This window comes from Acinonyx jubatus, chromosome D1 (genome assembly GCF_027475565.1).
Source record: "Acinonyx jubatus isolate Ajub_Pintada_27869175 chromosome D1, VMU_Ajub_asm_v1.0, whole genome shotgun sequence".
Taxonomy (NCBI): domain Eukaryota; kingdom Metazoa; phylum Chordata; class Mammalia; order Carnivora; family Felidae; genus Acinonyx; species Acinonyx jubatus.
This window is the reverse complement of record NC_069390.1, coordinates 39464569-39487312: the sequence shown is the minus strand read 5'-3', so window position 1 is coordinate 39487312 and position 22744 is coordinate 39464569.

Here is a 22744-nt window from a genome sequence, read left to right as displayed (position 1 = left end):
GGAGGTCATTGTCCAGTTACCTGTGGGTATCTGTTCCCTGCTCAAATGGACACTAGGGTGGGGACGGGGGCTAACCCATCTGTGTGTACCTCCAGCAGGTGCACTGAACTTAATACGTGGGATGTGCTCCATAAACATTTGAGGAGTGGGGGACCGGATTTGGAGCTGAAGGCAGGAGGCAGGGCCCCTGTGGAGGCCCAAGGGTGGGGGGCTGAAGCACCTGGAACAAGGGGCAAGGACATTCCAGGAAGGAAAGAGAACCGGGATGCATCCCTGGCACGGTGGATCACCCCATCTCTCTGGATGGGAGTGTTTGAATGAGAATGGAGGGAAATGTGGTTGAAAAAGATGAGGGGGGCTATAGATGGGGGCTGGCCCGTCAAACATGGGAGTCGGATATTGTTTCAGGAACCAAGGTAAGCCTGACCCCTCACTTACAGAAGCCACTCTGGCCCCAGTTCATCTTTCCTTTGATTTCCCTCCCCCCCTCACCAGAGCTTGTTCCTGCCTTTTTGGCACTAAAAACAGTGCTGGCTTCAGTCCTGAGCAGCGTGGCCTCCTGCCCATGACTCAGGGGCTCAGCCATTCCTAAGTGACTAAGGCTATCACTTCCCGCCAGTTTCCCGTAACTGCCTGAGTAAAGACTCAGTCTGAATCACCGTTTATTGTTTTTAGGGTTTTTTTTTCCCCCTACCGTCCAGTTTTTAAATATCAACCACCTCAGCCAGGCCGGCAGAGCTGCTGGACGCACCCACACACACGAGGGACACAAAGCCCTGTTCTGTTCAGGGAAGCAAGGCAGCCGTGGAGATGGGTCCAGATAGACTGACATTCGAATCCTGCTCCTATACCTGCCTGCTGTGCTCCCTTGAGCAAGTCACTACACCTCTCTGAACCCCGGCTTCCTTATCTGTAAAATGAGAAGAATGCCTATTTCGGAGGGTTATTATGAGGATTGGAGGCAGTCTGTCAAGCAACTGGCACTTGGCAAGCATTCTAGGAATGGTAATTATGATCCAAAAGGCGGACTCCTCTGCTGAGGAAGGAACTCATGCAGGTGTGGGTCTCAGGCCTTCTGCTCACCTATCATTTCAGGAAGACAGAACAGTAATGAGCTTCGTGAAACTCATACTTTTGGAGTTTATTGCAGGCTGCTGGTAATTCATTGAGCTCTACTGGTAATAACAACCTTCACTGAGCACTTACAGTGGACCAGGTACTGTGCTCAGCATTTTATGTTGGGAAGTTAATCATCATAAGCCCGTTTGAAGTAGGTGTTTTTATTATCCCCAAGTACATATAGAGAAGCCGAGGCACAGAAGGGCTCACTCGCTTGCTAGAGACAGAGCCAGGGTTTGAATAGAAATGAGCGAGTTTTAGGAGACGATGTCATGCATGGCAGGAAGAATCTCTCAGGGACATCCCTGGCCTGGCTGTCCTTATACTTTGGCCTAACTGGGTCATCATTAATAAGGACAGTCTGTTGGGGTGCCTGGGTGGCTCAGTCCATTGAGCATCTAACTTTGACTCAGGTCATGATCTCACGGCTCATGAGTTCAAGCCCCGCGTCGGGCTCTCTGCTGTCAGTGCAGAGCCTGCTTCGGATCCTCTCTCTCCCTCCTGCTCTCTGCCCCTCCCCCGCCTGCACTCTCTCAAAAATAAATAAGCATTTTATTTTTTTTTTTAATTTTTGTTTAACGTTTATTTATTTTTGAGACAGAGAGAGACAGAGCATGAACAGGGGAGGGGCAGAGAGAGAGGGAGACACAGAATCGGAAACAGGCTCCAGGCTCTGAGCTGTCAGCACAGAGCCCGCCGCGGGGCTCGAACTCACAAACTGTGAGATCATGACCTGAGCCGAAGTCGGACGCTTAACCGACTGAGCCACCCAGGCGCCCCAAATAAGCATTTTAAATAAAAAAATAAATGGCAATGTGGCAGGCAACGTCCTGAGCACCATCAACCTTCGGCTTAATTTTCGCAGCATTTATAAAAGACAGTTTCGATTGTCCTCCTTTTACAGATGAGAACGTTGAGGGTTTGAGTGGTGAAGAAACACCCAGCATCGCTTAGTGCCAGAGTCAGCCCCCGAACCCAAGTGTGTCGAAAAGTCCGGCTTATTTCCGCCACTTTGTGTGAAGTGACCGGCCACGTGGGGAGCAGGTCCACTTGGTGTTTTTGAAGCTTACTGACCTGACCACTTGTCATCAGTGACCCACTGGGCTGCCTAAATCCCCCTGAACAGGAGACCAGTTTGATGGGATCCAGCAACAGATTCCCCCCTTGCTCCTTCAGGCCGATGGTCTGTGGCTCTCAGAGGATCTGGCCAGTCTCTGGCAAGGGAGGGTGTGAGGTCCAGGGATACCCTTTGCGCAGCATGTGTCTACAGTGTTCAGAGCCTCTCGCCAATGCCTAGTGAGCATTTCCTCCAGACCAGATGGTCAGGAAGCCACTTGGGGAATCTGCCGAGACACCAAGGGCACATGTGAATGGAATTTCGTGGAATGGAATGTGTCAGGTGGCTGACAGTCTCGGAGGCTGCCTCGTGGTTCCACACAGGATTTAGGACGCCGGATGGAATACGCTGACCTGGGAACGAGATGTCCAGATCCTTGAGGCAGCTAGTGTTGGCCACCTGACCCTGATTAAGCACCACAGGGAGGGACAAGCCAATGGAGTAGACTTCACCCTGTGGGGCTCCGGGGCTGCTGACCACCGCCAGAGCCTCAGGCTGAACAGTAAACCCACCTGACAGCCCCTGGCCCACCATAGGATGTACTTACTCATGGTACACCTTACTTGTTGCGTTTTTCACTTATCTGCATCAGGGCGTGGAGGCGAGGGGGAAGAAGGGAAGAGACACAGAAAGAGCTGATAATGATAATATGCTAATAATAGTTGTTTCCATGGGCTTCTTATATGCTGAGCACTGGGCTAAACCTTTTACATACATCCATTAGCTCCTATAATCCAATCATTATCCCCACTTAACAGGCAGGAATATTGAGCCTTAGAGATGTTAGCAAAGTGCCCAGAAGGAAGTATATACTGATTGCTGTGTGTGGTTCCACAATAGAAGTGTATTAAAATATCAACATTTATTTTGATCGATTGTCTCTAGATTCTTGACATTAAAATACCCTTTCCTTTACCAACGAGTGATGATGAATATAAATATAGCAGTTTTGGGTTTTTTTTTTAATTTCTTAGGAAAATTACAGTCAGCAACCGATGTATACTCCACAGAGTTTTGTTTTTTTTTTTTTAAGTAGGCTCCACCCCCAGCGTAAAGTCCAACACAGGGCTTGAACTCACACCCCTGCAAGACCTGAGCTGAGATCAAGAGTCAGATGCTTAACTGACTGAACCACCCAGGTGCCCCTACTCCCCAAAGTTTTTTAACTTGCTCATTTGTGAACTCTAAAAACTGGAAATCACTGGGGCACCTGGGTGGCTTCCTTGGTTAAGCTTCTGACTCTTGATTTCAGCTCAGGTCATGATCTCACAGTTGTGATATGGAGCCCCACGTCGGACTCTGCACTGGGCGTGGAGCCTGCTTTGGATGCTCTCTCTCCCTCTCTCTCTGCCCTCCCCCCTCAAAACAAACAAACAAACAAACAAACAAACAAACTGGAAATCACTGACATAGCCTCTCTGAATACTAGCTTCTTTGTCTGTAAAATGGGGATAATAAGTGATGCCATTTCCTTTGAAAAGTGAGGTCATATATAATCTGTATGTTCCTGAATTCAGTTGAAGTGGAATTATACTTCCTTTTCATGCCCACGATTGCAGCCCTTGTCGCCATGTTCCCCCCGCCGCCACCATTTTTGAGGAGTTTCCCAGGGCATTGGCTCACATGTGCTGCAGAGACAGTCCTGAGGCCTTTCTCTTCCATGGTATCCCTCTTGTCCCCACAGCACAGTCTAGGTTTTTAATGTCCATGTGGGGTCACCACTTGCCTGGCCCAGGTGTCACCACCCCTGGCTCTGAGACCCACCCACCCTCTGAGACCCCAGAGGCGATCCAAGTGACAGTGGGGGCTGCTCTCTCCTCTCAGAAGAGGGGCAGGCACTCAGATGTGCCCTGGAGCATTGCCGAAATGCTGATTATCACCAAAACATGTTGCTTCTTTGAGCTGCTGCTGCTTCCACCGTGATGAACAGTGGCGGAGGCCAGGGGCTTCCCGGCCCCTGGAGGGCCTCCACGTAGCCACTGCCCACACCCCCCGCTGCTCACGGCCTCTCCGCACTTCAGGTCCCACAGGCACCCTAGTGAGGAGTTCCTGTCTCCCTCCTCCAGTCCCGAAGGCTCATCACATTTCCTGCTCCTTTCAGGAAGAGCAAATATGGGAGCACCCATTCCCTTCTGGGGGAGAGCCCTCCCCTGCATTTCAGGGCTGCTCTTGCCAGGGCGGGCTGAAGAGCCACAATTTAGGTCATTATAACCCATGCGCCACCCCCCAGCACAGTGCCTGGCACATCGCAGGTGTTGATGAGCCTTTATTTCCCATCCTGAGTCCTTCACTCCACAAGAGCACATCTTCAGGCGGGCCTGGGACCTGGAAGTCTCTCTGGGAAAGAGGCAAAGATTCTACCTGTGGTTAACATGGATTTGGGGTGGAATGGGAGGAAAGCCCAAATGCTGACCCCAGTCCTGACCTTCAGAGGAGGGCCCGGTGGTGAAGCCCCTGCCCCGCCATGCCAGGCCCTGCCTCCACCACAACCCCAACACCTTCCTTCCAGAAAGCCCAGCCAGCTTCCAGCTTGGGGCGTTTGGATGACTTGTCCTACCCTCTCTGTTCAGGAGCTGTGCCACCTGGCTCTACATCACCTTAACCTGCAGCCTAGCAGATTTCCTCTTATTTCAAAGGTCCTTGATCTCATCTGTCAGTGGGGGCCCGTTGACGAAGAAGCCTTGGGAAATTCCAGATGCCAGCAGTGGGGTGGAGGGAAGCAGGCTTTGGGCAGCCGTCGACTAGGAAAGGTCTGCAGATGTGGCCAGGTGGGGGCATCAAGCTCTGCAGACTCCAGGATACTGTGAAGAAGAAGAGGATGGGAGAATGGAAGGCAGGGGAGAAGATCCAGGTCCCCACAAAAGGTCATGCACTTACATTCCTTTATTCTGCAAAGATGTATTTAATGCCTCTACACAAGCCATGTTCCTGCCCATTAAGAGCCTATTGGTGTATTTGGGGCTGAAAGATTTTCACACAAACTAGTGAGGCAGCCATGCAAGGCAGGTGCAGCAGGGACTGTGCCTGGAGACCTGGGGACCAGACCTAGCCCTGCCTGTCAGATGCTGAGTGATCCTGGGTAAGTCACCCTCCCTTGCCGGTCCTCAGTTTCCCTATCTGTCTAATGCAGATGCATCAGTCCCTCGGGGCCCCTACTGCTGTGGCCCTGGAAACTGTGTGCAGCTATGGGGCCCCTCTGACTTGCTGCACCAGCTGGTGCCTTTGGACCGGACTAGCTCTCAGGGCTCAGGGATTTGCTGAAAGGCAAATCTCATCAGGTCACTTCCCAACTTAAAACCCTGTGGAGGCTTCTCACAACCCACAGGATAAAGTCCAGAATTCCCAGGGTGGCTCTTGCACATCCCCCTGGCTTCCTGAGCTCAGGCTCCAATTCTTCATGCCCACACCTGCCCTGCCCAGTGCCTTCCCACACGTCCTCCTCTGCACTCTTCATTTCTCTTAGGCACCCCACCCACGTGCTATGTTCCCCCTTGCTTTTCCCTTAAATAACCAGCCCATCTCTTGGCATCACCATGGTCTGAAATCTCTCCACCCATGCCCTCCCATATTGTGAGCTCCAGGAGGGCAGGGCCCTTCTTGTCCTGCGTGTCCTCCCCAGCACCTAGCCTGGCCACCATGCAGACCCTCCATGTTTACTGGAAGAGTCTTTCCCGCCGAGCTGTCTTACTGCTTGGTCTCAGGTTGTGATTCACAGCAAAGCGCTCCTGTCATGGTGCTCACCGCCCGCCCCCCCTCCAACCCCCAACCTGGGGATCGGCCCACCAGCAAAACTGCACTCACCCCAGACCCTCGTCTAAAAGTTGCATGACCCACAATAGAAACCACACTGCTTGAATGAGTCAGGTATGGCAGCACGGTCATGCCCTGTGTTCCCAGTGTGGGGGAAGGGCAGCATACTGGTCCTTGTCATTGTAACATCCTGGCTCTGTGACCTTCACCAAGATAGTCCCTTCTCTGGGTCTTGGTTTCCTCATACAAACTGAGGGGGTTGCACTCTATTATAACATTTAGTCTTTAATGGCTACTTATATTTTTGCCAGGCCTTGGGCTAAACTCTTTATATGCAGTGCAGATAATTCCCACAGCAACCATATAAGACAGGCACTGTTATTAGCCCCATTTTACAGATGAGAAAGCTGAAGATTAGAAAGCTTATATAACTTTCCCAAGGTCACATGGCTAGAAAGTGGCAGAGCCAGGGTTTGAACACAGGTTCACCTGCCAGACTCCAGCCGCTCATCTCTTGCCCATTTTGCCTCTCCTCTAACGACCTCCTGATTTGTTCTCCTAGGAGTATGAGTCTGCCCAGAGCCTTAGAAAGGGCAGTGTGAAACCTAAGACCAATATACTCTCTTTTTAAAAATTTTTAAAATGTTTTTAAATATTTATTTGAGAGAGAGAGAGAGAGAGAGAGCGAGCGAGCAAGTGCAGGGGAGGGGCCGAGAGCGAAGGAGAGAGGGATTCCCAAGCAGAGGGATCTCACAAACTATGGGATCATGACCTAAGCAGATATCAAGAGTCAGACCCTTAACTGACTGAGCCCCCCAGGCGACCCCCGTATGCTCTTCCTACAGCTTTCTCCCTGGAAGCAGGGAGACAGTGCCTGCCTTCAGCCCACATCTTCGAAACATGAGCGGCCCTGGTAGTGCTATAGCAGCTGTGAGCTGCACAGAAAAGAGCTGGAAGTATTTCTTACCCAAACAGCAGGTCTCCCAGTTACAGCCTTCTTTCTCAGCCGCAACCAGGTCCTGTCCTTGTTTTCCAATTTAAATTTTCATTGAGTATCACATGTGTTCAGAAGAGCACATACTACACATATACAGCGGAATGAATCATCTTAAAACGAACACACCCGTGCCGCCACCACCCAGGTCAAGGCAGAGAACGTTACCAACAACCCAGAGTCTCCGTCCTGCCCCCTCCTAATCATTACCTTCCAGCCCCTGTGTGTTTTGATCTGAGAATATTCCCTGGAGCTGTGGAGAAAGGCTGAAATAAGTGAATTTTCAAATTATCCTTTCATCTCCAGGGAACTTGTAAGTCTGCAGGAATGAGGTGGAGGAAGGGAGGAATTCAACCTAAGATGTACTAAACCTTCAGATGTGGCAAAGGGCTGCAGGTGCCAGAAAAAAGGAAGAGAGACTTGATGTTCTTGGACCGGACTCCCTGTGTGTGTGTGTGTGTGTGTGTGTGTGTGTTTGTGTGTGTGTGGTGTAGGACATTACTAGGTGGGAAGGGTGCACAGGGAGATTGTGATATCACAGAGGATGAGTGCTTCACTCTATCTGCAGAGTTAGGTCAGGCCTCACAAAGGGGGCCACGCTTAGCTGAGTTTAGAAGATTTGACCTGGGCCTCTGTGCCCAGCCTGCCTCCCATCCTCCATCCAGATGACATTGTTGCAGACTCCAGTAGATATGCCTGCTGGGGAAGTTGTCCTTGGGTTTCTTCAGAAACTGTGGAATGGGGTGAAGAAGGGATGGCGCCCCCAAAAACACCTCCCATTTGGAGAGGGTCTCCTACAGAGTTGGCCTGTTGTCAAGCTCAAGAATCTACATGAAGGACGAAGAATCCCATCTGGGGCCTTGAGTGCATGATCAGGAAGCCCCTTAAGACTCTTGAATGGGGGGTTATTGGCCTTATATTTGCTGTACGTGGCGGAACAGAGACTCAGTAGAGGGGAAAGTCAAATGCTCAGGCAAGTCCAGACTCTGAGCTAGACTCTGAGCTGTGGGATTCTTAATCATTCCAACAAATGCTGCAGAAGTGGTGAGTGTGAGCTGTGTCTAACCCCCACCCACCCCCGTCCGGTGAGAGGCTGTTGTCATGTCGTGTTTTTCAGACGACAGCGTAGAGTCAGGAGGTACATACACAAAACCACGGGGAAGCCTCTTCCTGGACATCGATTTCACTTTAACTTTTGAGACAAAAAAAAATGTAGTAGGTAGTTGTTTTAAGAAAGAAAACAAGAATATGTTACTAAGTAGAGTGACAAAATTCACATGCCCTTTTGAGACTTCAAAGAAAAGTTCTGCTGTCAAGAAGCTTTAGGTGTCCCTTTGTACTGTGAACCTGTCACCCGGGGGTACACACGTGAGCGCTCCTCTGCATTGGGGTACTTTGGCGGACCGGTCTGAGTGATACGAAACAGAATCGGTATGTATTATACAACAGAGGAGTACAGTTATTATCAGGCTTTATCACTGAGAAGAAAGTTGGGCTGTTGAGTAAGGGTACTTTATACCCCAGTCAGCCTGGGGCAGTCTCAGTTTGTGCCTGTTGTCCGGACATCATTATTAAGAGCATCCTCTTCCACTGCCAAAAGAGCTCAACTTGAATGAGAAATCGTATAGTCATTCTAGCTATGAAAACCCAGGATGATTAGGGGAGGAGGCCTGGATGCACATTCCCTGACTGGAAGTAACTCAATAAAGGGAGAGCCTTGTATGTCCCCCCTGACCCAGAGAACTCTCAGAGACTTTGGGGATCTATAAGAAGGGAGAATCCTGATGTGGCCACTATCAGTGGTCCATTCTTGGCCCCCTTGGTCAAGGTAAACTTGCTGTGGGCCAGGGTAATATGACAATGCCAGGACAGAGTCAAGGAGGGCAGCCTGACTCAGCCTCAGCCAGTCTCTGGAGCAGCCAAAGAGGCATAGTGTCCAGGAACAAGTCAGGGAGGTTGGCATTAAAGTCAAAATAATGGGTCAGTTCCAAGGGATAAGTACAAAGACATCATCAGATGAGGCAAGAAACCTGCAACCAGGAACAGGGGGAAAAGTTTGGGAAGAAGAGTACAGGGTGATGGGAAAAGGGGGCGTTGGGAACAGGGCTCAGACAAAATTGGCCAAGGCTATGACAACTTCAGTGGCTGGAGGCTGGCATCAGAATGGGTACAGCAGGGCTGGGGAGGAGCCATCGACTGGCCAGGACAAGCCCACCCCCAAGTGCATTCACAGCCAGCCAACCAAATTGCCTTTTGATTTCTGGCTCTGGTGCATTGCTATGATTAACTTATATGTAGTTATTTTTATAGAAGAAATTATTCATGAGAGAAGAGAGGGAGCTTAAAAAAAGAAAGGGGCTATTTTAGCATGAACGCTTTTCAGATCATTTCCTTGGGGACAAGTTAATCAGCCTGGCCTGTCTATTGAAACCAACCTTGCCATAATGTGTGTGTACCGGGTATTGATGTCAAGTGCAGCAACAGGACAGAGTGTCTTCCCCATGAGGCTTCTGTCTTGTGGGTGCTGAGTTGAAATAGAGAGATCACCATGGCTATCAGATGCACGATATTGACCCTCGTATGACAATCCAACCAATTGTACAGAAAGAACCGAGGGTTTGTTCTCGTGCACTGATCTGATTCGTGAGTATCTATTTTAATACTGCCTTTTTTCATGCCTATTTTTGCCACCTCGGCCTGCCCATCTAGACCACTCCTCTCTTCACCAGTCATGACCACATAGCCAGAGGCTGGGAACCCTGGTCAGCAGTCAGGGTTTAGTGCTTGCTCCCTGGACAGAGGGATGGGCTTATCCAGTGATGGGCCAGGAGGCTGAGGGGACAACTAACAAAGGTGATGTTCTCTGGGGTTTCGATTTCAGCAATGTCAGGGGGAAATTTTGGATCCTGGAAACAAAAAGCAAATGTGGCAAGTTGAGAATAGGCATCCCTGGCAGATTGGGGGTTGAGAACACGTATAAGGAGTCTCAGAACAGCCCAGAGGGAGTTCCTTATTTTGGTCAAGAATAAAGAGTTGAGCGTACCTGGAATAAAATCCAGATTTGACCACCTACCAGCTGTGTGATCTTGGGCAACTTAATTGATCTCTCTGTTTTTTTAATTGCCTCAGATATAAAGAAGTTATACTGAGCCTTACTTCTTGAGGTCATTGCAAGTATTAAAGGAGATACTCCATGTCAAACATTTACATATAATCAGTCCTAACACACAGTAAGTGCTCAATATACTGTAATCAAAATATTAATTCATTAACTAAAGTTCTCAGGACCCAAAGAAGGACTTAGTAGAACATACATATTGGTTCCCCACCGTATGTGGCCACTCTGAATGGGATAGATACAAAGCCAGGGTGAAAACAAAACCAACCCAGGGATTTGTCTTGGATGCTTGGTAAAAGGAGGAAGTTCCAGTCACGCCAGCTGATGTGATGGAGAGCTCTTGCAGGAGCTTTGAAGGTCTTCTACTCCAGGTTCTACAATTGCAGCATGACTAACTGGCCCCACAGGGGCAGTGACTCACCCAAAATCATATAGCAATTTCGAGGCAGACCCAAGAATAGAAGCAAGATCCCATGACTTCCAAACAAGTCCATAACACCGCGCAGACCAGATGTTTTTCTCTTGGGGTCTGTTCTGCCATAGCCCTCAAAGCTGGCCCAATCACCTATGGTGAGGTCAGATATCCAGGGAAAGACTTAAGCCAGGGCTTCTCAAACTTTAATGTGCAAATGAACCACCTGGGGCATTTTGTTAAAAATGTAAATTCTATTTCAGTAGGTGCAAGGTGCAGCCTGAAAACCTGCATTTCTGACAAGCTGGGGGGGGGGGGTGGGAAGGATACTGCTACTGCTCCCCAGAATCACTCTTAGAATTAACAAGGCTCTAGGGGCACGTGGCTGGCTCAGTCAGTAGAACATGCAACTCTCAATCTTGGCGGGGGGGGGGGGGTGGGGGGTGGTGTTTAGGTTCAAGCCCTATGTTGGGTGTAGAGGTTACTTGAAAAAAAATCTTGGGGCACCTGAGTGGCTCAGTTGGTTAAACATCTGACTCTTGGTTTTGGCTCAGGTCATGATCTCACAGTTCATGGGTTAGAGCCCCATGTCAGGTTCCACGCAGACAGCGTGGGGGTGGGTCTGCTTAGGATTCTCTCTCCTTTCTCTGCCCTTCCCCTGCTCATGCTCGCATTCTCGTGCACTCTCTCTGTCTCTCAAAATAAATAAATAAACTGAAAAAAAAGAGAAAGAAAGAAAGAAAGATCTTAAAAAACAAGCAAACAAAAAAGAATAAGTGCTGTCCAATAGAAATAGTGTAGGAGGCACATAGTTTAAAATTGCATGGTGCATAGTAGCGGGGTGCCTGGGTGTCTCAGTTGATTAAGCGTCAGACTTCCCCCTAGGTCACCATCTCGCCCTTCCTGAGTTCCGCTCCTCATGGGCTCTGTGCTGACAGCTCAGAGCCTGGAGCCTGCTTCGGATTCTGTGTCTCCCTCTCTCTCTGCCCCTCCCCAACTCATGCGCTCTCTCTCTCTCTCTCTCTCTCTTAAAAGTAAATAAACATTGAAAAAAATTAAAATTGTGCAGTAGCAACATGAAAAAAGAAACAGATGGCATTCACTTTAATGTACTTCATTTCATCCAATATATCTAAAATATTCTCATTTCGACATATAGTTAAGATAAAAATTATTAGTGAGATATTTTGCATTCTTTACTTTCGTACAAAAATCTGCAGAATTCAATGTGCATTTAACACTTAGAGGGCATCTCCATTCCGACTTGCCACATTTCAGTTATGAAGTTGCCACATGTGGCTAGTGGCTACAGGGCACTTCTAGACAATCCCTGAGGGGATTCTAGCCCCACGCCCCATCCTCCGCACCAGTCACATGTGGCCTTCTGGTGTCTTCCTCTGGCTTTTCCCACCTTGGCAGACCCGCCTAGCCCACCCTTGCACCCTTGTCATGGGTGAGGTCTGCTCCAGCCCTCAGCCATGAGGAATAACAGCCCTGACTCCCACCCATCCCTGGCTTCCTGGGAATATAACAGCCTGGATAGGAAGGCCAAAACCCACCTTCCCTCTTTCATTTTTGGGTAACACTCAGTTTATCTGAGCCAAAAGGCCTCAGTCTGACTGGCTCCGTGGTGTTGGAATATACCATTAAATGCTGGAAGGCCTGTGCACTCTGCTCTCAATTGAAAAGGGGGACTGAGAACACTTTCCACATGACTCAGCCCCTGCCACTGTCGGGCCTGGTAGTTTGAAGGGTTTTGCGTGGAGCCAACCACGATGGTGAGAGACCTAGTCCGTGATTCCGTGGTGGAGCGCCCGTGTGACATCCGCTGGCCCTCTGTGACTTCGGGTGAGGCTCTTCTCCTGCCGGAGAGGCATCAATGGGAACATCCCACAGCTCTAGCTGAGCTCGTAGACTCACCGGGAGAAGTCCCCGCACCTGCTCAGGGCCTCACCCTGGGGGTCTGGGTCCTCTGAGCCGGAAGGAAAGCTACAGGATTTTCCCCAGTCTGTGACTTGCGGGTAACTCACCAGGCACTTCTGTTCCCTTGTACCCCTCGAAACCCATGTCCGAGAAGCTGGTCATTTGTCTCCTCAATCAAATGTTTGCTTTTGTCTAAGAAAACACGTAGCATGGTGCTACCTGATGCTAAACATATGGATATCTGGAAACATCTAAATACGCTGCATGCTATAGACAAAACATCTACATAGCGGTGGTCTCATGAATGGCATTTTCTGCTAAAGCAGAAACTGTTCCTCTTTCACTGGTTATTGTTGCAAATCCTTCTAAACTTGGATGGAGTCTTTCCTGCCTTAATAAGTAGAGCATAATGAGCAAAATCAAATGTTATCTAATGCTTCAGTATCATTAGTTGCCTCCGCTGGCATTTTTGTATATTGACCGTATAGGCAATTATAGTTCGTTCATTCAATCAACAGATATGTATTGAGTACCTGTCATGTACCAGGTGTAGTTCTAGGCTCTGGGGAATGCATCAGAAAAACAACAACAACAACAAAAAAACCTGCTCCTGTGGAGCTTATATACAAATGTGCTCATGTGTGTCGCTATGAGGGGGGGGACAGGGATGGACAAGAAACAAATGAGCAGCATACGGATTGTACCGGGGCGGGGGTGGGGGGAGTATTCTGTGCGCCGTGTGCACTTGATAGGCTCCAAACGGAGGTCACAGGGCAGACAAGGCTCCCAGACAGCAGGCAACACCCCCCCTGCCCCCATCAAACAGAACAGGTTTTGCTACCCTGCCAAGACCTTCTCTTCATGTTCAATAGCTCCCTGTTTATTAATGGCTGGGACGTGCCAATTAGGCAGGTCATTTGGTGCCCTCCTGCCCCCGTATTTTCAGATTCATGTTCTGTCTTTCACTTACGGGCCACCTGCCTGTCTCTGCCTGGCTCTCGGTTTCCTCTGTGTTTGAAGCCGTGACTGAGCATGACTCTCTCCTCCACAGAGTCCTCTCCTGATGGGAAGGGAGGGGACGCTGTGTTTGGGGTGAGATAGCAGATGGGTTGTTTGTGTGCCGTAAACTTTCCCCAGCGTCATGAGGTTGGAGCAGTGATAGCGAGAGGAAATATAAACAATTTTCCATGCACTATTTATGTCTCTGTCAGCCAGGAGTGCCATGCTCACGTGAACACAGTCTTCATTTGTCCAGTGTTGGGAGCTAAAATGGGCCACAAATACAAATGGCCCTTCAAAGCGTTGGTCCACGATGTTGGCTTGCTTTAAGAAGCCACCAAAGTCATCTTCTCAAGGAGATTAAATAAAAATATACTTACAGAACACTGCCCTCGGGGGCAGTTGAAAACATTTTTCTTGTTTATGATCTGTTCTTTTCCACTTCACAAATATTGATCACTCTCCCCCACCCACACCCCTGCCCTTTCTCCTGTTTTGGCTGAATTGGGTGGGGCTCCAGTTCACATGGTCTTCTGATAAAATAACAAGTGCCTCTGTGCCCAGCCCCAGCCCAGTAAACTGGGGAGATAGTTGAGGCCAGCACCATTCTGTGAAGGATAGAACAGGTAGAAAAGGCACTGACTTGGGAACCCACCAGGGCAGGCTCTGATCCTCGTTAGAAAAATATTCTCAGTGTAGCTGGTGGGAGACTGGATCGTTAGGTTGATCCATATCAAATTACCATTTTTTAATTACAAATTGTCCTTATTGGCAACTTCATCTGGTCCCATCTAAAACTAAAGGGCAGTGACCATTTATTGATTACTGTCTATGGACCAGGCACTGAACTGAGCACTTTATGTGAATTATGTCATTTAATGTTCACAATGACCCAGAGGAATGGCATCTTAGGTTGAGTGCCCCAGAAGTGGACTGTAAGCTGAAGATCCGTGATTTGTTAAAGAAATGCTCGGGGACAGAAGCAGGACAGGGACATTTCAGGCATGGTCTCAGCCTCAGCCTGATCCTGCCGGGGGATCTGGAGCTTCAGTGACACCTCCGCGTTTGTCCCACCTCGAGACAAGCAAGCTGGGCTCTCGTGTGCCCGCAGTCCCTCACTGGCTGTGAGCTGCCCCCAGGGAGTAAACACTGAGACATGTGCACTCTCTGTATGCGTGGGTGAAGCGCTCTCGTAGCCCAAAGGCAGGCCTCTGAGCAAGACCACAGGTACTGGCCACGGGAGGCAAAGCACATGGCGGCTGTGGGAGGGAGGCCAGTGGCAATGCTAAGAGATGGCCATGGGCCTTGGCAGAGCATCTTTGGAGACCGCGGGAGACAGGTGTTCGTTTTATCACCGTTTTTGCGTACGGAGCAACTGAGATTCAGAAGGGTCCAAGTAGCTCCGCTCTGATCACAAAGAGGGAGGGCCAGAACTGGCCACCGGCTTATACTCTCAATGTCACCTCCAGCATCCTTGGTCACTGGGGTCCAGCTGGTGGTACCTGGCTCCTCCCTCCCTTAGAATGAGATTTTAGAACCAAGTTGGCTCATGCAGATGGATTTGGAGGGGCCCAACCCAGCGGCCAGCAACCAGAGTTTGTCCGAGTCGATTTGACAACAAGCTCGTCACTAGCTCTCCCTTGTACCTCTGTAGGCTGGAAAGGGGATCTTTCCTGCTCCCCGCTCTGTGGGATCTGCTGTGTTCCTCTACTGTCCCTGGAGTCTGTCCTCCCACTCAAGGGTCCCCCTGCATAGGCAGCTGTGACCTACTGCTCTCCATGGCTGTGGCCAACGAGCTATCCAATGCCGGTGCCTGAGAGGCCTCTTGCTTCTTGGGTGAGGAGCTCACTCCCGCCTGAACAAGACCAAGGGACACATGAATAGCAGAACACCTGGTGAGGGATCACCACCAACCGTGGCACTCCCCCGGCCAAGTGCCATCACTTGCCCTTATTTGGCAGAGAAGGTGGCCTTCCTGAGGGCGCTGAGTCAGAACTTTCTGGCTCAACACATACCACAGTGGGAAGGATAGAGACTCCAGAGGCTGGGATCTAAGTTCACAGCCCAGTTCAGCCATGTACCAACGGAGGCGGTGAATTTCTTTGTATCTCAACCTTGTTAGCTATGAACAGGAAATAACAATACCCTGCGAAGATTAAATGAGATGTTATCTGTAAGTGCCTACCGCAGAGTGAGCATTAGAAATGTTTGGTCCCAGCCTTTTTTTTCTAGGCTTTGCTGGCATTGTTTTCTGTCACATTACCTGTCTTAACCTTGGGTCACTATGTGCATTTAATACAGCCTCGCTGCCCTGGTCTTGATTGGGTGCAGGGTGCAGGCTAGGGAAATGTGTCCTTTATTGTCATGTGTTTTAAAAGGTTTTGTCCCTTCTTGGTTACTGTTCTGTCAAAGAACACTGGATGACCTGCTTCCCCGCCCCCCCGCCATTGATCTTGACTAATGCAAAGCTAGCACCTGGCCTTCTTCATTGAATTCCATTATACTCCGTATGCTAACAGCTCCTCACATGAGGCCCTCTTGGATGGCATACCACAAGAAAAGAAGCAAAATGGTACATGACACTGAGATGCTGGGTCATGCCCCGCTCCACCCATATCCCCCATACATAGAAATGCTGTCCCAGTTTCCAGCAGCCTAATTGAACATCAGTCATATAAGAAAAGAACCTCGTTTGGCACCCACACCATTGTGCTAAGAATAACTTCTATCCCAGCAGCGGGGCTGGTCAGAACCACTTCCCCGTGTTTCCATCTGGAATCAGGTGTGAGGATTCAGAAAGCGTATTTGTCCAGTTTCGAGTCGGAGGCTGACACGGTCCCTAAAGCTTAGAAGCCTGTCACAAAAACAAGAAATATACAGTAAATGTTCAAACGATGACTTACCTAGACTCTGTCTCATGTTGAAAGTCTTCTTTTTCTCTTTTGTGTGTTACGTGCATCTCATTTAGTCTGTTCTTCCTGATGTGTCCAGGACCCAGGTTTACGTCTCTACTTTATGTACTCAGATGGGACCCAGTTCAGCTCAGCGTCTCATAGCAGAGCCCTCAACCAGAAGGACCTTTTCATGACCAGGATCATGGTCTGGTGGTTTCAGGCTGAAATTGGGTTTTGGTAGTGATTGGGCATCTGGCTTTGGGGCCAGGATCGTTTACCCTTTAATCTTCCAAATAAATAGAATCATCCATGCGTTCAAAATTTATTTCCAGAATGCCAGCCTTGTACCAGGCACTGTGCGCCGAAGAATGTCGACCTTGAAGTACACACGGTAAGATGCCTTCTCCCCTCTCTTGGACATTAGTCTGATACCAGAGGTTCCCTGACCCTCACTACGCATTGGAATCATCCTGGAGCTTTTTGAAAGTACTCTTTACATGTATTTTTGTTTTAGTCCTCGCAACAATCCGACAAAATAGATGCTGCCATTGTACTCATTTTTTAGATGAGGAAACTGAGGCGTGGGTTGGTAGAGCGGCTTGCTCAAGGTTATACAGCATCACAGAAGCAGAACAGGGCCATGGGCCGTCTGCCTTCCGAGAGCTGTACGTTCCTCTGAAACGTTCGGCCTCTTCGTGTGTGGCAGCACAAGTGGGGCAGTGTGTCTGGAAACGGCTGAGCATGTGGCAAAAGAAAAACTAGGAGAAACAGATGGAGAAGTGGGCAAGAGCAGGGCAGGGAGGGCCGTAGGAACCCACCCTCGAAGGCTGGGTTCTATCCAGTAGACATCGGGATAGCTCTGACCTCTATCAACTAGGGTAAGAAGGCAGTAGCTGGGGGACTCGGGATACATGTCTACACAACAGAAAAGTAGGTCAGTGTCTTCGGAAGAGAGCTGTGAGGTGCAGGCTCTCTGTGATGGCAATTGGTTTTGACGGTGGCTTCGTGCTGAGGAGGGAGGGATACAAGAAAGGCCTCCCGCCCCTTGCCCCACTGAACTCTTGCTTCCACACATCACCAGGACCTCTGGGGGCAGCTCCAGAGCAGCTGGCCCGTGCCTTCCTTCTGCACAAGCTGCACTGCCTACCCAGCATCTGGGCCCGCTCTGCTCATCAAGCCCACCAGAACCTTCCATGCCATTGTCCAGGACTGGCTCTTCACAGGGCACAGGCCTGAGTGCCGAGGGGGCGGCCGTGCAAAAGCCGGAAACCCACGTCCCTGCCCATGGTCTAAGCCAGGAGAGAGGCTACCCCCTTGGAAGCAGTAGGTAGTAATCATTGCACAAGTGAGCCAGGGTTCAAATTCCACTCTACCGCTCACGATGCAATTTTGCGCAAATCATTGACCTCTAGGAAGATCAGTTTTTTCACGTGTAAAATGGGGTGGCCATTCCTACCTTACAGGTTTGTTTTAAGAATTGGGGGTATTCATAAAATATCTAATAAATGTCGCTGAGGCCCTCAACAAAGGCAGCTATTATTATGCCTGGTTAATTGCCATTGCCATATTCGAAGACCCTGCAGGTCCAAAGAGCCCAGATGGACCCCTTATTTGCAGCTGAGACAACTGAGGCCTGAAAGGGACCAGTGGCTTTTCCAAAATCACCTGGAATTTGAACAGCAGAACCAGGGGCAAGAAGTACCTGTGAGAGGCCTCAGTGAGCAGGGGTGAGAAGTTCAATTCCGGCTTGGCCACAGCCACTGACAGCCTTTGCTCTGATTTCCTCCCTCCATGATGGCACAGATACAACCTTTCTGGAAGGGTTGTGTGGACGAATAAGCTGTCATTCCAGGGTGCTGAAAAGTACTCCGCAGGTGCCAAATCATGACTCTCTGTGGATTTCAACACCTCGGCTGGCATGCCTTCCTGTCAGATGCAACTGCCTAAGGACAGCATGCACGTGCATGTGTGCGTGTGCATGTGTGTGCAAGAAGTAAGGAAAGGGAGTAGGGAGAGGAGCACATAGAAGCCTCAGATTTCCCAGAGACTACTTCTGTACCTGAACTCACACCATGGCTTAGTCCCCTGCCCTATGATGCTTCTCAGGTCCTCTGCGTCCCCATTCACCCCATGGTGAATCGGGGTCACATTGCTGAGGGGCAGTGATTTGCCTCAACTTGAGCAAACAAGGAGCAGAGTCGGGGACTCAGGGCAGGTTGCAAGTGTCAAACTGGGTGTCATGGAGAAAGCGTGCATTTGGAATTAGTTCAGGATTTGAATCCCAGTTCTACTGCTCCCTAGCTGTGTGATCATAGGAGAAGGACTCCTTTACCTGTCTGCACCTCTGTTCCTTCATCTGTAAAAGGAAGATCTATTACTTGCTTCCGAGCACCATTTAGAGACAGAGATGGAGACTCGGACACGTAACAGTTCCATTCCCACTCCAAGCCCCGTCACCATCCCAGTGGCTTTCTGCATCGGGTTATCACAGTGCCCGGGCCATGATGTGTTGATATTGATGGCGGATTTGGACAAGTCCAAGAGAACACCAGGATGATGAGGCGGTTGTTGAAAACAAAGCCTGTCTCCCCAGGCATCGACCTTGTACCCCTTCACTGGGTCTGGTGGGAGGCCAGGTGAGGAGTGGGCAGGTGTGAGCTCAGACTGCAAGGAGAGAGGCTGGGCCTTGCTGTGCGTCTCGCGGCCTATAGAGCTGCAAGGAGACTGTTTACGGAGAGGTTCCAGCCCCTTCTCTCTAGCTTCTCGTTCCTGCCTGGCCCATTCTGGATGCTCAGGTCTGGGGACACAGATCCCTCTCCCAGAGCGCTGGGTGGTGCCTTAGCCCCTATCAGAGAGGCATTGCTCCCCATCGGGCTCATAGCCTCAGGTTCTGGGTCTTCACTTGACGTCTTAGCAACAGAAATTTCCACACACAGCTACACCCACCACAAGGGGTCATGTGGTGACTCCAGGGTGGGTGGGAGAGGAACTATGGCTTGAGCACTTACTGTATGCCAGGAAAAATGATAATCATAGTGGCGGTACCAGTGACCATGTATCAAGCACTGATTTAGTGCTTTGTACATATTAATTCATTTAATCCCTCCTTCAACCCTGTGAGGGAGGGACTGTTATTAACCCCATTTTACAGATGAGAAACCTGAAGCACCGAGAGGTTGAGTAATGTGTCCAAGGTCACACTGCTAGTCAGTGGCAGAGCTCGAGCCCATGTGGTCACATTCATGCAAACTCCAAAGTCACCATCCTTTTAACCGCTGTCCTACGTAACTGCTTCTCGTTTAATTTTCCCCGAAAGTCCCAGGAGGCAGGTCTTATTAATGACATAGGTGGGGAAACTGAGGCTCAGAGAGTTTAAATGACTCAGCCAAGACCACGCAACCAGTTAAGTGGCTGTGGACATGTGTCAGTCTCTTCCCACTGCACTAAGGGACTTCCAAAGGAGCGAGGGAAACCTTGACATTGTCTCTTACGAGGGCATGCCAAGGGTAAAAGGGAGGAGATTGTGGGGGGGGACCCAGCCCAAACCTCTACCCCAAGCACACTGGTGTAACCAAACTAATGTGAATTTGCTCCTTGGGGAGTCACAGATAGGAATGCCACCAGGTGAGCTGTAGCACAAAGGAAACTATTTGCAGCAAATAAGGAGATCCCAGGGGATAATTTGCAAACTTGTGACTCCCTGAACAAGGGTGAAAGGGTGTCTTTTACTTAGGGTTAGGATGAATATTTAGATGGGGAGCCATGTCACCTGTATGTAGAGGCAAGTATAAGGTCACACACCCTCCTTAAGGAAACATGCCTATACCTACCTTGTATGTTATGTCGAGGAGGTCTGTGCTCCTTTGTGGGTGGAGATTTTAGTATTCTAATGAGGTAAAGGTAACTGTCCTAATCCCCTTGGTCACTCCTCAGTCCATCTGCATAGGCATGAGTCAGGGGTTAAGCTCAAACTGGTCTGGGCCACCTGGGCCAATAGAGCTCTTGTACAGGCAGTTGTTACTGCTTGAGGGGTAGTTTCGGTTTCCATCACGAGATGTTATGCCCCTTGGGTCTTTTGCCTGAGTTAAGAAATAAACCGGAAAGAAGAGTTTGAGGAAAACTGTGGGACAAAATTTCAGTGGGTACAAGCAGGTGAGGAGTAAAGGTCAGCTCTTGGGGTCTAGCTGATGACACTGGCAGGTGGGCATGAAAACCCCATTGCCTGGCTGCCCTCTTTACCTTTCAGACCTCACCCCAACATCACCCCAAACATCACTTCTCCAGAGAAGCCTTGAAGCTTTGACAGTCTAAAGGGGTCTAAGTTCTCTATCTGAGAACGTAGCACTTGGCTTACTTAGTAATTCCACATTCACTGATGTGAGTACGTAATTATTATCAATTTCCCTGATTACATTATAAGCTCCATGAGAAATGAACTCTGGTTCTTACTAATATCACCGGTGATTAGCATGTTGTCTGGCGTTCAGTAGCATTAAAATACTATTTAAATCAATGAATGAGTGTAACACCTGTCAGGTTCTAGACTCACACCAGGCCCTCTGCCTCCATTATCTCAAACCTCCCTCCTGGGAAATAGTTATGATCATGCCCATTTTACTGATGAACAAACTGAGAGTCAGAGAAGCAAAGTGATCCTGGCTCAGTCAATCTCAGGTGAAGTCAGGATTCACACTCAGGTCCGCCTGACTGCACCCCCACTGTTTTCTTGCCTTTGCTCCACTCTGTCAAAAAGGAACCTGGAAACAAGGGGTATTGATAAAGGGGCTCTGCTCAAGTTCCTCCACTGGGGAGAACAGAAGGAAAGGGGTTGTGGAGGCCAGCCAGGATTGAAAGTCAAGAATAAAGGATCAAAGGCAAGGAAAGAGCTAAAATGGTCATGGGAGGGGATTCTAGAAACCTGTCTTTGATAACTCAGCAGGAAGTCAGCTTTGCAGGCCAGATGCCTTTGAACACTGGATTCTCCATCTTCAGCCCCAACCCCATCATGGTCCCCTCCCCCCACCCCCACAATGGGAAGGATAAAACCCTAACAAGCAAATGATTCTGAACTCGAGTTCATTCAACATCCCGAAGTTTGAAAAGATGGTTTTTGTGGAAACAAGGAAGCCAGGATGACAATTCTTGACAATCTCAGATGCAGTCTTGAGAGAGACTGACTTTGTCAGATTCACATTTGAAGCATGTCCAGACTGCCTTGAGGAGAACATTCTGATATATTTATCAGTGAATGTCTAAAATTCTTGCATAACGTGGAGTTTCAAGAAAGTTGTCAAGCCAAAACCAAAAAAAAATGTTTTTAAGATTTAATGGTGTCTTGCCCCACTGTTTGTAAAACAACATCTTCCTAAGCCAGAAAATAAAAGAAAATCCCTGTATATTTTTCTGTTTTCCACCCATTTTGCTTTGAGGTTTTATTTGCCTCGGGTTTGGAGAGTGAGCGGAAATCAACACAGCTGTTTATGTTTAGTGGCTTCGAATGATCTCAGGGCGCAAAAGATCCTCATGGGTGTCTCTGCTTTGTTGACGGTTTTTAGACCAGCTTTAAGCTCAGCCAAGGGTAGCGTGAACTGTGAACTGGAATTCCCTTTTACAAGTGCCCGGCAGAGTTCATTTCAGCCATACGGGGGCCCATTTTCTTCCTCTCTCTTTCTGCAGAAGGGTTGTCTGCAGCATTGTTGGTTATAGAAACAGCATGGTAGATCAGTCAAAAAAGAATTGATTTCCTAGCCCCTCTGCACAGGGGTGGTCTTGGCAGTTCTGTAGAGAATGATTCCGTTAGGAGCTGCTTCCTTGGAAGGAAGGGAAACTAGGCAGGTTCTCCGGAGTAACAGGTCCTGATTGTCTTAGAAGGAGAGAGCCCTATGTTCAGTGACTTTGTTACATATACATAGATAGCTTTTACATTAAGACTGGACCTTTAATCTTTGATAGCTAACAAAGTGTTTGTTTCCTGTTTGTTTGGGAGAAGGCTCATCTCTCCTGCCTGCAAAGACAGAGGGCAGAGTTGGAGATATGCTAGCTAACTTCCATATCATGGACATTTGGCACGGTTCTTGGTTCACCATAAGGCTTACTAAATGCTTCCTGAGCGGATAGAAGATTAAAACAAGTTCAGACATTTATTTGAAATATACAGAAAATGCCATGGAAAAGTAAGCTAAAATCACTCATAATTCCAACCCTTTAAAACAATGATATAAAATAAGAAGAAATTATCAGTCTCCTAACTTACCCCTCAGAAATAACTGCTGTTGGGGTGCCTGGGAGGTTTAGTTGGTTGAGCGTCTGACTTCGGCTTAGGTCATGATCTCACGGTCCGTGAGTTTGAGCCCCGCATCGGGCTCTGTCCTGATGGCTCGGAGACTGGAGCCTGCTTCAGATTCTATGTCTCCCTCTC